Consider the following 15911-nt stretch of genomic DNA (forward strand, 5'->3'; position numbering starts at 1 on the left):
CTGCCATTACGGAGACTCACCGCCATCAGTTGCTTCGGGCCCTAATCTTTAGGATTGATTTAGGTATCTGCAGGTAGCGTTCCTTGAGGATGATTATTCAGAGATATTGAAATTTGGCCCACCTGCACTTCAATATTTTTGATAGCTGCGTCATGTGCATCTACTCTCTCATTTATATTCGCAGTGGACCCAATAACCTGCTGCATCATTGCTTCCAGTCTAGCAAACCCATCGTCCTGTCTTCCACCATGCTTCTGCTGAGGCGGGTGGTACCCCTGCTGCTAATTGTTGTACCCCTGGGATCTAGGATACGGTGCCATGTTGTTGGGGGGTCTCATACCTCCCATGTTTCCGGCGTTATATTGTGGCGGAGGTGGTCTGTACTGTTGTTGAGTCTGCTGACCCCAGTTCTGATTTCCCTGTCTCTGACCCCCATAGTTAGCTACATAGTTCATATCTTCAGGGTGCTGATGATGATGATCAAGCTCTGTATTCCAAGGATTACCAACTGGTTGACTAATGCAAGATGTGCACAAGCCCCCATTGGTAGTGTCTACTATGTGTACCTGCTGCTTCTGTCCTGATTCCTCCACCTTTTTGGTGAGGATGCTCATTTGTGTCAGGAGGGTCGCCATATTTTCAGCCATAGTGTTTGAAGGATCAAGGGGCACTGAGTGTACCACTGGAGTGATGGGTGCATTCCTGGATGTCCATCCCGAATTCTGTGCCATTTTATCAAGTAAACTCTGACCTTCTCTCCATGTCTTGCTCAAGAATGCCCCACCAGCTGAAGCATCCACAATATTCTTCAACCCATCCGACAGTCCCATATAAAATCGTTGTCCCAACATCTGTTCTGGAATACCATGATGTGGACACATAACCAACATTCCTTTGAACCTGCTCCATGTTTCATGCAGTGTCTCCATTGGTTTCTGCTTGAATCACGATCTCATCAATTTGTTGGGCAGTTTTGTTGGGTGGATGAAACTTGTTATGAAACTGCTTGACTAACTCATCCCACGTTGCTATAGAATTTATGGGGAGTGAGTTTAGCCAAACTTGTGCAGCTCCTGTCACCGAGAATGGGAACAATAATAACCTGATAGCCTCTGGAGTGACATTGGGCTGCCTTTGGGTCTTGCAGATCGACAGGAAGTTCTTCAAGTGTTGCTGAGGATCTTCAAGTTGTGTCCCAGAAAAGAGTCCCTTGTTTTGCAACAAGTGCAGCATATTATTTGTGATCTGGAACGACTCAGCTTGTATTGCAGGCACAACTGTGGCAGTAGCTAAATTGTCAGCTGTGGGCTGTGCCCAGTCATACAGTGCACCCTCGGGCACCATAGGTGCCGCGTCTCTGACATTCAAGTTGACTTGCTCATACTTGCCGTTTCCGTTAGGGTCGATTGCATCTCCCATGTCAGTTTCGAATTTGTCTGTTTGTTGAGGTGGTTGAAGTCTTCTGTTGGCACGGTTCAATGCCCTGAATATTTTCTCAGGGTTTGCGAGTCCTTCAAGTAGTTCTCCAGTCCTTGTAGAGTTTCTAGGCATACACCTGTGCAACCAAGTCAACAACCGTCAAAAATTTCAATCAAAAATTGGGTGTAGAGAAACTGCTTACGCGAAGATTTTTTTTGTATTTCTAGCAATGGTAATTGATAATTCCGTTAACTCCCCGGCAACGGCGCCAAAATTTGATCATGCCCAACTATGCCTTATAAAAAGGACAATGCGGACGTTGCAAATATAACCCGAGTATTACGCCCAGGGTCGAATCCACAGAGAGTTAACCTATCAATCACTATCTTTAGACCCACTAAACTCTTCAGAACCAGCTTCCCAAATGTTTGAATCACAAGTTGATGGTTTCTATAGTAACTAAGATTGTAAGTAAATTAAACAGGCTGTAAACTAAAACGCTAAGGTTGTAAACAATGAGGAGATAAAGCTAAGGTAAAGATTTCCCCTATTGATGGAATCCCTTTTGTTTATGCTTCATACAAATGTACCAACACTTCTCTATCAATCATGAACGCTCGTCTTACCATAAATCTCTCCCGAGTAATCACAGTAATATACTATTGCACTCTCCCGAGATACACTAGCTAGCTTTAATTAACACAGTTCACTTAAGATTGCACCCAAGGCTTCGTTATCCCTAATCCCGCCTTTAAACCCGCAGTTATAGATTCCTCTTATACTTTAGGAGTGGTGTTATTCAACAATAACCTAAATATGCACTCTCTCCCGAGTTATGCACACTAAATAGGCACAACTAATTGAGGATCCTGTCAATTAACTACAACAAGAACATAGTTGAATAAATAAAGATTGAAACTAGCAATTTGTATTCACATAAACAAGAAGTTCATCCCCCAATAGGTTCCATCAAAACCTTAGACAAAAGATTTAGCTACTCATAACTATGGGTAAACAAACTAAGATAAGATTCATCATAAACTAGCAATAGAAATCAAAGAAAAGAAGAAAGATGTTTTGGGTGATCTCTCACAATGGTTTTTTCTTCCTAAGAAACTCTAAAAATCAATACATGCCTCTCTTGGGTAGAGTCTAGTGTTTAAAATAGGGTTTTTGGGCTAAAAATCCCGTGTTTTGCACTTTAGCCCCTGAAATTTCCGCCTCCTGCCGCGATTCCACCACGGTCGCGGTAGAACCGCGGCCAAACATGGCCTCTGAAATTCCTTCTATCCGCGAACATCCTTCACCGCGGTTCTACCGCGGTCGCGGTAGAACCGCGGTAGACTCAGTTTTCTGATTCTTCAGCCTGTTTTGCGTGGTTCACTTGGGATATTTCATGGTTGGCCTCTCTTTCTTCATTTTTTCACTCCAAAAGTGCTCCCTAGCCTTCCTTAGTCATATATAACCTGCAAATCATGAAAAGCACTAATAAGAGCATTTTGTTATCACTTTTATTATCAAAACTATGCAAGAAGGCGGTTATTTAGGGTCTGAATAAAGTTAAATTCACCTATTATCAGGACCCAACATGTTTGTAAGATGAGGGTCGTATATAAGTACAGGTGTTAAGAAACTCAAGATCGCTTAGTGAAGAATAAAACACAATGAGAGCGAAGTATCCATAGAAATTATGACGGGTTTAAGACTCATCGTTGTTGGTAAATTTACATTAGGTCCTATATTCGATAGAAGGATTTTTTGTTTGGTTAGAGGTAATACATCAACATAAGAAAAAATGTGAGATTTTGAAATTCCTTAATTTTTAGAATATTGGAAACAAGCTGGACCAAATTGTACATGAAATGAATACGGAACATTAGTATAGTCAACTCTATCTAATTCGGGATTGAGGGATATTTCCAATGAAAAGTCCATTCAATAATGCTATATATTAAGATTAAAAGAAACATATAGTATAATCCACAAGGAGATCAATGTCGTACAATCATTGGTATCAAATCTGAAATCTTCAACTTTTTCACTCCACAAAAGACCAAAAGTCTGTTTTTCAGAGAACTCACATACTTCTTACTCTCCACAAATAGCATTAGTGAGAGGGAGAACAGGGAACACAAAGATTATGGTTAGGCACAAGATACTCAAATGGCTAATTCACATTCACAAACTGGCCAATGCATAAAGCAACAACAACAACAACAACAACGATCCAGTATAATCCCACTTAGTGGGGTCTGGGGAGGGTAGTGTGTACGCAGACCTTACCCCTACCCTAGAGTAGAGAGACTGTTTCCAAATAGACCCCCGGCATCCTTCCCTCCAAGAACTTCTCACCTTGTTCTTGGGGAGACTCGAACTCACAACCTCTCGGTTGGAAGTGGGGGTTGCTTACCATCAGAACAACCCCTCTCGGTTGGAAGTGGGGCCAATGCATAAAGCACACTACCTAAATGTTTCTGAATGTGGTAAGACATAAATTTTGTAAAGAAACAAAAGACTGAATAAAAAAATCATAAAAACAAACCTAACATCCAACAAGATACATATTTCCTAGTGGTTTTAGATAAAAAGCCTATATATATGTATATATATATATCATTCTCAGCCGGGCACATACTTCTCGGTACAAAATGTGCAAACAGAAAAGTGATCGGATTGTATATTCCTTGACCTTAAGAGAAACTCCAAGCCGCGACATAATCAAGGATGGAAGCAGTAGCCAAAATGTTATTCTTGAGAGTGAACTTATCAGCCTTAGCAGGACGACTGCATAATAAATAAATACAAAAAGTGATGTCAATTTCTGCTTCACAGAGTTAAAACAACAAATTCCCGGGTGAAATCTCCTTCGACATGTAAATTCTCTCAATCTAAGTGGAATAAGTACTGGCGGCCTTAGGGATAGAACTTGTTACGGATAAGGGCCAAAACTGCCCCTAACCTATTCGCTTAAGTTTAAAAATATCTTTTATCCATCTATTTTATAAAAATTGCTCACACCATTAAAAATCTGGCCCATTCATGTCCCTAACGTCAACTTTTCGGCCTACTCATACCCTAAAAACTAACAGCCCTATTTTAATTAAGAAAAGAATTTATTGTTTATTATGGGTTAATTTCTTTTTGGCTTAAATTAAAACCTCACCCCATATCCACTTATTAGCCTACTCCGTCTTAGATTTTCACCCTTCAACACCCATGGATCTCCCTCTCCATCTCAGATTTTTCGGCCTTAATTTAATTTTTAAATTAACATTTTTTATTAAATCAATTTTCTGAGTGAAATTAGGTACTCTTTGAAATTAATGCTTCATTGTAAGATTTTATGGTTTAATAAGTTATCTTTCTGCCAACGTTATATTTGTTGTGCCACCATGTAGCTTTTAAGAGTTAATTGAAATCATATGAGCAAATTAGCTTCACAATTCATCGGTATTAATTTGGTTGGGAAACTGTAGGCGATGATTAAGCTGGGAAAGATGAATAGGGAAAGGGACCAAATAATAAATTAATAAAAAGAAAAATATGAAATTTTAACAAATGAAACCTAAATAACGATTGAATCATGAGTCGGGTATGAAATCGAGTGGTTGAGGGACTACACAGAGTTTAACGGGTTGGAACGACTAAGACGGATCATTGGCGGGTTATATATAGATAAGATATAGGTTAGAATTAGATTTTTAATTTTGACCAATACACAATTTCCACGTCATATATAATAAAATAATTTTTTTGTTTCAGCAAATGTCCATCTGAAATAAGGGCATGAATGGGCCAAATTTTTAGCGGTGAGGGTAACTTTTACAAAATAGGTGGACGGAAGGTATTTTTAAGCTTAAGTGAATAGGTTAAGGGTAGTTTTGACCCTTTTCTGAACTTGTTATAAGCAATCATTTCAGACATCAACATATGATGCTGCTTGACACTATGCTTATTTAGTTGCTTTATATGTCAAATTTAATTATCAACTATCTGATGTGAGCCACAACTGTACCGCCATGTCTCTTGTAAGTGTGCACATGTAGCATGAGCAATAGGATATTATTTATATTCATGGATGAGATCATCAACATTATAACTTAGAATTGCTCTGTAGGTAATGGAATCTTTTTTTTTCTTTCTATTATTGTAAGCATTGCGATCTTTTCTATGTCAGGCAGTGCTATCCTTCTCTAGGTGACACATCACATGGTTTATACCTTAAAGAGTATCTTGCTATTTCAATACATACCATATCTTACAACTTCATGTATCATATCGTCACCATTCAATTTATCACCCTTATTAATATCAGCAATTATACTTTTTGTATCAGCCATTAATAATGTATCTGATATACACGCTAAAAAATCAGTTTCCATAATGACTTCACATTTGGTATAGAATTGATGGTCACGCAGTTTTCAATTATCATCTACAGTTCAAACGTTTAATCAAAAGTGATAGAAATTTTAGTGTATATCATATTATATTCGTGACTAGAATCACATATATTCTTTAAGTCATATCCTCTTATAGGACTCTCAGCCAAAGTTTTAGCTAGTTTGTCCATAGGAAAAGGTGACATGTCTTTAGAAGCTTAAATTTTTCAATTTTAGCTTCTATGTCCTTTTTTTCCTCACTACACTTCAAGTAACTAATTGTTTATCAAAATATTCTCATTTGGACCATAATTGTGATAGATATCGTTTGATACATTGCCCCAATGGTCCATGAGAGAATCCAAAAGCATAGACTCTTCATATATCGACCCATATATAATTCTTCAATTTTGCTAGTTTCGCCCCAACTAGGCAAAGATAGTTTGGTATATCAGCAGAACAATTCTTTATTAACTTTATAATTCCTCATGTTTTCTTCTCCCTTTCCTATGCCGAGCTCTATCATCACAAAGATATTTTTTATCGAACTTGGAAGATCACCCTAACGACTTCAGAATTTTAACTTGAATCATTACTGAAATAGGTCATGTGATAACACACTTTTCTTTGTTATCCCCTAGCTCGCCTTTCAGTGTCACTCTCAGTTGGAGTACTCGATCTCATTTTCGTCCAACAATTTCTAAATTGGGAATAAGAAAACAATTAGAATGGGTTTTCATGACCACTTTGTGTGACAACATATGTCACAATAACTCGTAGATGAGCAATTAAGTTTAAGAGTCATATTCATATTTATTTTACCATTTTAGGACCACACAAGTATCAATGAAAAAAATGATTAAAACTTGTGCAAAAATTAGTGGTTGCACACTGTTAGTCATTAGTTGCACAAAAGAATTTTGTCACTGCCAAAATTCACACAGAAACTACAGAACCATAACTTCAAACTTTTATATACTTGGGAAAAGATTTAAATTGTTGTTAACGTTTTAGAAACTAGAATATGTGAATAATCTATCTTCTTATTATACTGTTAGGGTTTAATAACAGATTTGGTTTCATGCCTCTAACAACGACAAACTATGTCAGTACCCATAACAATACTTTTCTATGGCGGCAATTTAAACTTAGAAACAAACAACCTAGGCTCTGATACCAATGTTAGATAAATTGCGGAACAAGATTAGTAAATTATATATCTTCTTAACGCACGAAAGAATGGTTGAACTCACCACCAAATTAATTACCACAAGTCATGTGGCAGTATTTTCAAAATAAATGAGTCCAAGTGTCATGCCTTAAACCAAGTGTTACTATGCGTGGAAAGAAACATTGTGTAGTTATAAGCCTATAAATAGGCACTTATTCCCTAATGATGATGCAATAGAAATGCTTCCTATTTCTACTTTTTCTCTCCATTACACCTCTTTTCTTTCTTTCCTTTATTTTTCGTTCCAATTTAGTTGGTCTTATTCCTTTTTCTTATTTGCTGGATTTGAAAATTAATATTTTGCTGATTCCTGTATCCTCTTAAATAGAGGTAGGCTTGTTTAATCCTGGAAAAATATTTCACATTGCTGAAATAATTTCTTAGAACAGTGTCCAACACGACTCAAGCCAATTCGCGTGTTCCGCTCACAAATAATATTATAGCAGTATTGTTGTTATTTTCACGTGTCATTTTTATACAATCTAAGAAACTAGGGCAAGTAATACCACTACGAAATTTTTTGATGATGCTGCCAATTTTGGTGTTGTCCTTGCTGCTACTGTTCCAGTTGTCTTGCCAGATATCCATGGTGTTGTAATTACGTTATTGCATCCACAATTTTGGCAGACACTAATGTCAAAATACAGGTATATAAATAGATATGGTTATATATCCAATATTAATATAAACCTTCAAGAAAAATGCAACTCGATGCAAGAGAAGAGTTGGGATAAATAATAATCTCGCTAAGTCAAAATTAAATTTGACTAAAACGTATAATATAATTATTGCAGTCATTTCTCAAATAAATAATGTGACCAATGTGAGAAATTGGGTGATAGACTCTAGAGCTACTAGGCACATTTGTGAAGATGAAAATTACACCCAAATTGAGGAAGGAGAAGAAACTATTTATCTTGGTGAATCAAGAACAACTCGCGTTCTTGGGAAAGAAAAAATTCTTCTCAAACTCACATCTGGTAAAATTCTAGCATTGAGTGATGTATTGCATGTTCCTAATATCCAAACCAATTTGATTTCTATGGATTATTAGGAAAAGTTGGAGTGAAAGTTTCTTTCGAGAATGATGAGGTTGTATTGACCAAAAATAATATTTTTATGGGCAATGGATATTGTAACCATAGTTTATTTGTACTTAATATTTCTGATACTAGCAATCAAAATGCATCTTCTTCTGCTTATATGGTTGAGTCAATTTTCTTATGGCATGCTAGACTAGGACATGTTAATGTCGCGTATATAAAGAAAATGCAGTCGCTAGGATTAATATCTGATTTAGACGCAAATAATATTAACAAGAGTGAAATATGTGCTGAAGCTAAAAGTACTAGAAAGACTTATTTTTCTGTAAATAGAGAAACTGAATCATTATCCTTGATTCACACTTATTTAGGCGATTTAAAGTAGACTATGACTAGAGATAGTAAAAGATATTATGCGACTTTTATTGATGATTTTTCTAGATATACTAAGTTTTATTTGCTTAGAAATAAAGATGATGCTTTTAATGCTTTTATTTCTTATAAAACTGAGATTAAAAATCAACTTAGTAGAAAAATCAAGAGAATTCGATATGATAAAGGTGGAGAATATTTATCTTTGAATGAATTTTGTGAAAAGAATGGAATAATTCATGAAGTAACTCCGCCTTATTCACCTGAGTCAAATGGAGTAGCTGAAAGGAAAAGTAGAACATCGAAAGAGACGATGAACTCCATGTTAGTTAGTTCTAATGCTCCTGATAATTTGTAGGGTAAAGCTATATTATTTGCTTGTCACTTACAAAATAGAATACCACATAGAAGAACTGGAAAAACTTTGTATGAATTGTGAAAAGGTTATAAACCTAACTTGAAATATTTAAAAGTGTGGGGGTACCTTGCTAAAGTACTTTTGCCTAAACCTAAAAAAATGGATTCTAAAACTGCTGATTCCATGCTTATTGGATATGCTGAATATAATGCTGCATATAGATTTCTTGTTTTAAAAAGTGATGTGCTTTATTACAATACTATAATTAAGACAAAGAATGCAGAGTTCTTGAATATGTTTTTCTACTGTTTGATAAAATTTCTCATATACATGTTGAAACAAAGAATGAGATTACCTATAATGAGAAATTGAGAAGGAGCAAAATGCTTAGAAAAGAATATTTTTCTTATAGAAATGATTTTCAAACTTTTCTTGTCGATAATGAATCATTAAATTATTTTGAAGCTATAACTTCTTCATATGCTAATTATTCGAAAGAGACAATAAAAGTTGAAATCGATTATATTTAGAAAAATAAAACATGAATTGTAACAGGATTTACCTTCTGGTTCAAAGCCTATTGGTTGTTAATGGATTTTCAAAAATAAATCTTGATGGATCTTTAGATAAATATAAAGCTCGGTTAGTCGCAAAAGGATTTTCTCAAAAATAAAATATAGATTATTTTAATATATTTGCACCAGTGACTAGAATTTCTTCTATTAGAGCTTGAATTGCCTTAGCTTCAATCCGTAAGCTTTTTATCCATCAAATGGATGTCAATACAGCCTTTTTAAATGGTGATTTAGAAGAAGAAATTTATATGGTTCAACCTAATGGCTGTGTCATTCCTGGAAAAGAAAATAAAGTTTGTAAATTAATTAAATATCTTTATGGTCTTAAACAAGCTCCTAAACAGTGGTATGAGAAATTTGAACAAGTCTTACTGAGAGACAGTTTTTCTTCAGTGGACGTGGATAAATATGTTTATACTAAAATGGTAAATAATGATTATGTGATAATATATTTGTATGTTGATGACATGCTTATATTTGGTACAAGTTTAAATATTATGCAAAGTACTAAATTATTTATGTCTGCTAATTTATATATGAAAGATCTGGGTGAAGTAAATATGATATTGGGAGTTAAAGTTATAAGGAGTGAAGATGACATAATGTTGTCACAAGAACATTATGTTGAGAGACTTCTTAAGAAGTTTGAATATTTTAATGTCACACCAGTGAGCACTCCTTTTGATGCTAACTCTTAGTTGTAAAAGAATAATGGTGACCCAGTTGCTCAGTCTAAATATGCTCAGGTTATTGGGTGTCTGATGCATTTAATGAATTTTACAAGGCCTGCTATAGTTTATGTTATGTGTAGACTGAGTAGATATACTCATAATCCCAACTACAATTATTGTTCTGCATTAGCTAGACTAATGAAATATTTGAGAGTAACCATGCATTATGGTATCCTATATAGTGAATTTTCTTCTATTTTAGAAGGGTACAATGATGCAAACTAGATCTCTAATTCAGATAAGACAAAATTCACTAGTGATTATGTATTCACCTTTGGTGGTAGTGCAATATCGTGGAAATCAGCTAAACAGACGATCATTGCTAGATCGACTATGGAATCAGAGTTTGTAGCTCTGGAGTTAGCTGGTTCTGAGGCTGAGTGGCTAAGAAACTTCTTAGCTAACATCCCTTTAATAAAGAAAGTATTGCCTTCTCTGTCTATGCATTGTGATTGTCAAGTGGCAATAGCTACTGCAATAAATCTTATAATTGTAAAAGTAGACACATGAAATTGAGGCATAATGTAATAAAATAGTTGCCGAGATATAGAATAAATTCCATTGATTATGTGAAGTCAGAGATAAATTTGGCTAATCCTCTAACTAAACCTGTGGGAAGAAAATTAGTTCTTCAAACCTCAAAAGAGATGGGGTTAATGCCAACATATTGTCAATAGAGATGGTAACCCAACCTATATGATTGGAGATCCCATTAAGTAGGTTCATATGGGTAATAACAATTCAATATGACACTGAAGCATTAAAAGAGGGTGCTTGACTGCTACTAATTGAGAGGCTGAGTTATAACTCTTAATGGAATTCATATTCCTTATGGATGGTATATTTAAAAGCAGTATACACTTGATGAATTAACCTATATGAGAGTGGAGTGTGGCCGCTCCTATGAGATTTTGGCCTAGTCTCTAGAGCTCTCATGAATTACCAGGCACGTGCATGGCCTAGTAGCGCAAAACTGCGTTGAACAGCAAAATTGTGAGGGTCAAGATGTGATTGATAAAATCTCTGACTTACAATAAAAATTATTGGTTCATAAAAATATTATATTTCACCAGTAATTCTTTGAGTTAAATTTTATTGATCCAAGTTTGTTCATAGTCCAGAAGACACCAAACCTATTACATTTGGACCATACAAATCCAACAAGTATTATTATTCTATCTTCTTCTTTTTTATTTTGAAAATATGTGGGGAATGTGACAGTATTTTCAAAAATAAATGAGTCCACGTGTCATGCTTTAAACCAAGTGTCACTATTCATGGAAAGAAACATTAGAGTGGCAAAAAGGAAATTAAGGGCAAATGTATGGACACTTGTCTATATTTACAACTATTTATAAGCCCATAAATAAGCACTCAATTCACTGATGATGATGTAATAGAAATGCTTCTTATTTCTACTTCTTCTCTCCCTTACACTTGTGTTCTTTCTTTCCTTTATTTTTCTTTCCAATTTAGTTGGTCTTATTCCTTTTTCTTATTTGCTGGATTTGAAAATTAATATTTTGCTGATTTCTGTATTCTCTTAAATAGAGAAAAACTTGTTTAATATTGGAAAAATATTTCACATTGCGGAAATAGTATTTTAGGACAGCGCCCAGCACGATTCAAGCCAATTTGTGTATTTTCGCTCACAAATAATATTATAGCAGCATTATTATTATTTTCCACGAACTAGATGTCTCCGTGCTGCTTTATTTATGTGTTTGTTCGGAGAATCTTAGACATCGATATCTCCATTGAATTAGAAGAAAGAATTTCTATAGAGGGGAAATTTTTCTACAGAGAAGTTAATGTGAACTTCCTGTAATTGATCCCAAACATTTACTTTCTATATTAAAATAAGCAGTAGTTTTATATTTTAGAGTTTAGTAACTTCCCTTATCTTTACTCCTCGGGCCGGGTCAGGCGACCCACGATCCAATATCCTACTATTTACGTTAAATCCTAGGAACACCGCTTATAATTATATATATAGGCAGGGTGATATAGTTTCACTTCACTCAAAGACTAAAAAACATGGCCTCCAGGTCTTCAGGCAATCTTGCTTTGTTCACTGTCCTCCTCATGTTTACCATTGGTTGGTACACACACACTCTCTCTTTCTCTATCTCTTTTTCGATTCGAAATGAAGTGTATGATAAATTTTGCAATCAATCTTTGCAGTTGCATTGGCTCGAATGGTAAAGGCAGATACCGTAGAAGAAGTAGTTGCAGGTGAAGGAGCAGCAGCAACAATTGAACTAGTGAGAAGTAAGCTGCTTCCACAAGCAGGTAGATGCCCAAGATTTTCTTGTCAGACTCACAATGATTGCTATATGAGGGGTTGCCCTGCTTGTTCTTCTGGTGGTTACTGTCTCAATCGCTAATTAATTGGACAAAGTTGTGTAACATTTAGGGGGAGAGTTTTAGACTGGTATTTACACATACCCTCAGTGTTGTTTTCTTTCGAATAAATGAAATATCTCCTTGTATCAAGAGGCTTCCTTTCTTTGTTCATGTTGTCTCTCCTGCACTTGTTCATGGATGTATCTTTTGTTTTTGGCTAATTTAGCTATTTTATCGCAATTTATGTGATATTTTTTTTTATTACTTTTTGAGAGTTAAACTTCTTAATTTTGAAATGCATTTGGTACATTGAACACAATAATTTAAAATTCAAAGAACATATAGTAAAAATCTTAATTTGCAACCTTTTTTAATGTTCTTGAGGAAAGCTTTTCCCAAAAAGAAAAAAAAGTTAAAGAAGTTTTTGTTAGCAGAGTAAAACTTATCAAAGAACAATTATCTAAGGTTGGTTTTATCCGAAGATAAAACGTTCCAGGAAACTTACTCCAAAATCTTTTTAAAAAGTATTTACATAAACGTTCTTACCCTTAATTTAATTGACCAAGTACTCCTTTCAGTAGAAAATAGTATAATATATCCATATATTTTTTTAAACGTATATTGATAGAGCTAAACAAAATAAGATATATTGAGGGCCGACAATTTCTCATGCTAACACGTGAATAGTGCGATTCCACAGTCTTTATATTTTCAAATTATTACTAAAACAATTAGCCCTGCCTAGGTAGTGGCAAAAATATTTGAAATTCATAACTTCTCGATTACTACTGCCAAGACTTTCAGAAATTAGTGACACTTGGTTTTATATAGTTGTAGTAGTTGAGGGAATTCACAACTTTCCTGCCTAGATTTATAGAATTTCGCGACCACTTGGTTTAAGTGGACCGCGGAGGCGAATCTTGTTTTTTTTTTTTTTTTTTTTTGCGAATCTTGTCTAACTAACATCTGACCAATTTCCTTTATATATTTTTGTTTTAGTATTTAATTTGATGTATAGTCTTTGAAATTATGATTTCGAATAGGAGTTAAAACATCAAATCAATCTAATAAACATAGTACACATCATAAACTTGTACCTGCGGCATTTGTGCAGAAATTTAGTATAAGTAAGTAAATCAACGCGTACTCGAAGAAATATTAGCGAAGGATCGATATCGACACTTACTAGTAACCCAATTATCAAAAAATATAAATAAATAAATAGATATGAAGCATAGCAAGTACCAATAAAATAAATAAATATATAAAACATGCTTCTTAGTAGAGCAATAAATATGAAATCGTCAAATACAAAATACTGTCTCGAATGGAATATATATGTGACCAATATCCGGTGCAACCGCCAAATCTGAATCAGGCTACTCATATACGCGCTGACTCCCTATCGGAATATTACGCACGATTCTGTCGAGGCGAACAACTCGATCCCTGTCACGACCCAAAACTCGACCCATCGTGATGACGCCTATCGTGGAACTAGGCCAGCCTTAACTCAATCAAAATCCAACACAACAATGCTAAGGTTGAACAAAACATTTACGGAAGCTTTTAACATTTTCAAGAAAAACTGTCTAAGACATAAAACAATTCCACAATACTGTGAAGAAGAAGTTATTGCAAGGAGTTCTTGCTGATTCTCATAGTGCCATCCTTCTTCTTCACTAATAAACCCATTCTCAAGGAGTTCTTGCAACCGCTCCTTTAACTCCTTCAACTCAGCTGGTGCCATACGGTATGGAGGAATAGGAATGGGCTGAATGTCCGGAACCAAGTCTATACCAAAATTAATATCTCTGTCGGGCGGAATGCCCAGCGGTCTCGTACCACCGGAATAGAATCAATAGTAGGGGTCTCTACACTGATATCTCTCACAAAGGCCAAATAAGAAAGACATCCCTTCCTAACCATCTTTTGGGCCTTCAAATATGAGATCACTCTACTGGGGACATAGTTCAAAGAACCTCGCCACTTGATCCGTGGCAACCCTGGGATAGCCAGTGTCACGGTCTTTGCATGACAATCTAGAACAACATGACACGGAGACAACCAGTCCATACCCAAGATCACATCGAAATCCACCATACCGAGCAACAACAAATTAACTCTAGTCTCTAATCCGCCCACAGTCACCACACACGACCGATATACACAGTCCACAATAATAGTATTGCCCACCAAAGTAGATATACGAATAAATGAAACGAGAAACTCACGGGGCATATCCAAATAATAAGCAAAATACGATGAAACATATGAATAAGTGGAACTAGGATCAAATAATATAGAGGCATCCCTATGGAAAACTAAGACAGTACTTGTAATCACTGCATCTAAAGCAATAGCATCTGGTATGGCAGGAAGTGTATAGAAACGGGTCTGACCGCCATATGATCGGCCTCCTCCTCTAGGGACACCCCTAGCTGACTGAGCTCCGCCTCGAGCTGGCTGGGCGGGCTATGAAGTAGCTGGTGCTGAAGTCGAAGGCTGACTCCTCTGCTGAGATGAACCTCCCGTAAGGCGGGGACAAAACCTCTTGATATGACTCAAATCTCCACACTCAAAACAACCTATACCGGCAAATGGCGGTGGGGACTGAAGGGAGCCCCGAGCACTAGGATAAATGCTAGTAGAACTAGACATAGATGAGCCCTGAACTGATGGTGTATAAGTCGAACTATGAGCTGGAAGGGCACTGAGAGATGAGTAACCCTGCTATGAACTGTGAGAACCATGGCCAGATGATGCACCACATTGAGCTGGACGAGCTGTCTGAGCATGTCTGAAATGACTACCCCTGCAGTGGTGAAAGTGACCTTAAGGAGGAACATCACCAAAACTGCCAAATCCATGATGCCTCTTGGCCTCTCTCTCTGCTCGCTCCTGGCAGCGAACTGACTCTATATCACGAGCAAAGTCAACAACCTCCTTAAAAGAAGCACTAGTAACCCTCTCTCTAGTCATGAGAATTCGCAACTGATATGCGAGGCCATCAACGAACCTACTAATCCTTTCTTTGTCTGTGGGAACCAACTAAACAACATGACGGGCTAACTCAGAAAATATCATCTCATACTACGTCACAGTCATATCATCCTGATGCAATTGCTCAAACTATCTATGCAGCTCTTCTCTACGGGACTGTGACACATACTTCTCTCCAGGAAGAGAACGGAGAACTGTTGCCATGTAAGAGGCGCTGCACCAACCATCCTATGCCTCTCATAAGCCTCCCACCAAGTGAAGGCAGCTCTAGAGAACTGAAAAGTAGTAAACAAGACCCCACTGGTCTCCAAAATACTTGCTGTACGGATAATCCTCTAACACTTATCCAAGAAACCTTGGGCATCCTCTCCCTCTGCGCCGCTGAAAGTCGGAGGCTAAAGTCTACCAAACCTCTCCAATCTATGATGCTCATCATCAGGCATGGCACGAA

General features: G+C 36.3%; 1 long non-coding RNA gene across 1 annotated transcript; it reads left to right on the forward strand.

Annotated features, from left to right (window-relative positions):
* Positions 1-12120: 12120 nt before the first annotated feature.
* Positions 12121-12721, forward strand: LOC138884349 (uncharacterized). The gene is made up of 2 exons (XR_011404523.1): positions 12121-12209; positions 12296-12721. It is a non-coding gene; the product is annotated as an uncharacterized lncRNA (long non-coding RNA).
* Positions 12722-15911: the final 3190 nt, after the last annotated feature.

Source organism: Nicotiana sylvestris, chromosome 12 (assembly GCF_000393655.2).
Source record: "Nicotiana sylvestris chromosome 12, ASM39365v2, whole genome shotgun sequence".
In the NCBI taxonomy this organism is placed as follows: Eukaryota; Viridiplantae; Streptophyta; class Magnoliopsida; order Solanales; family Solanaceae; genus Nicotiana; species Nicotiana sylvestris.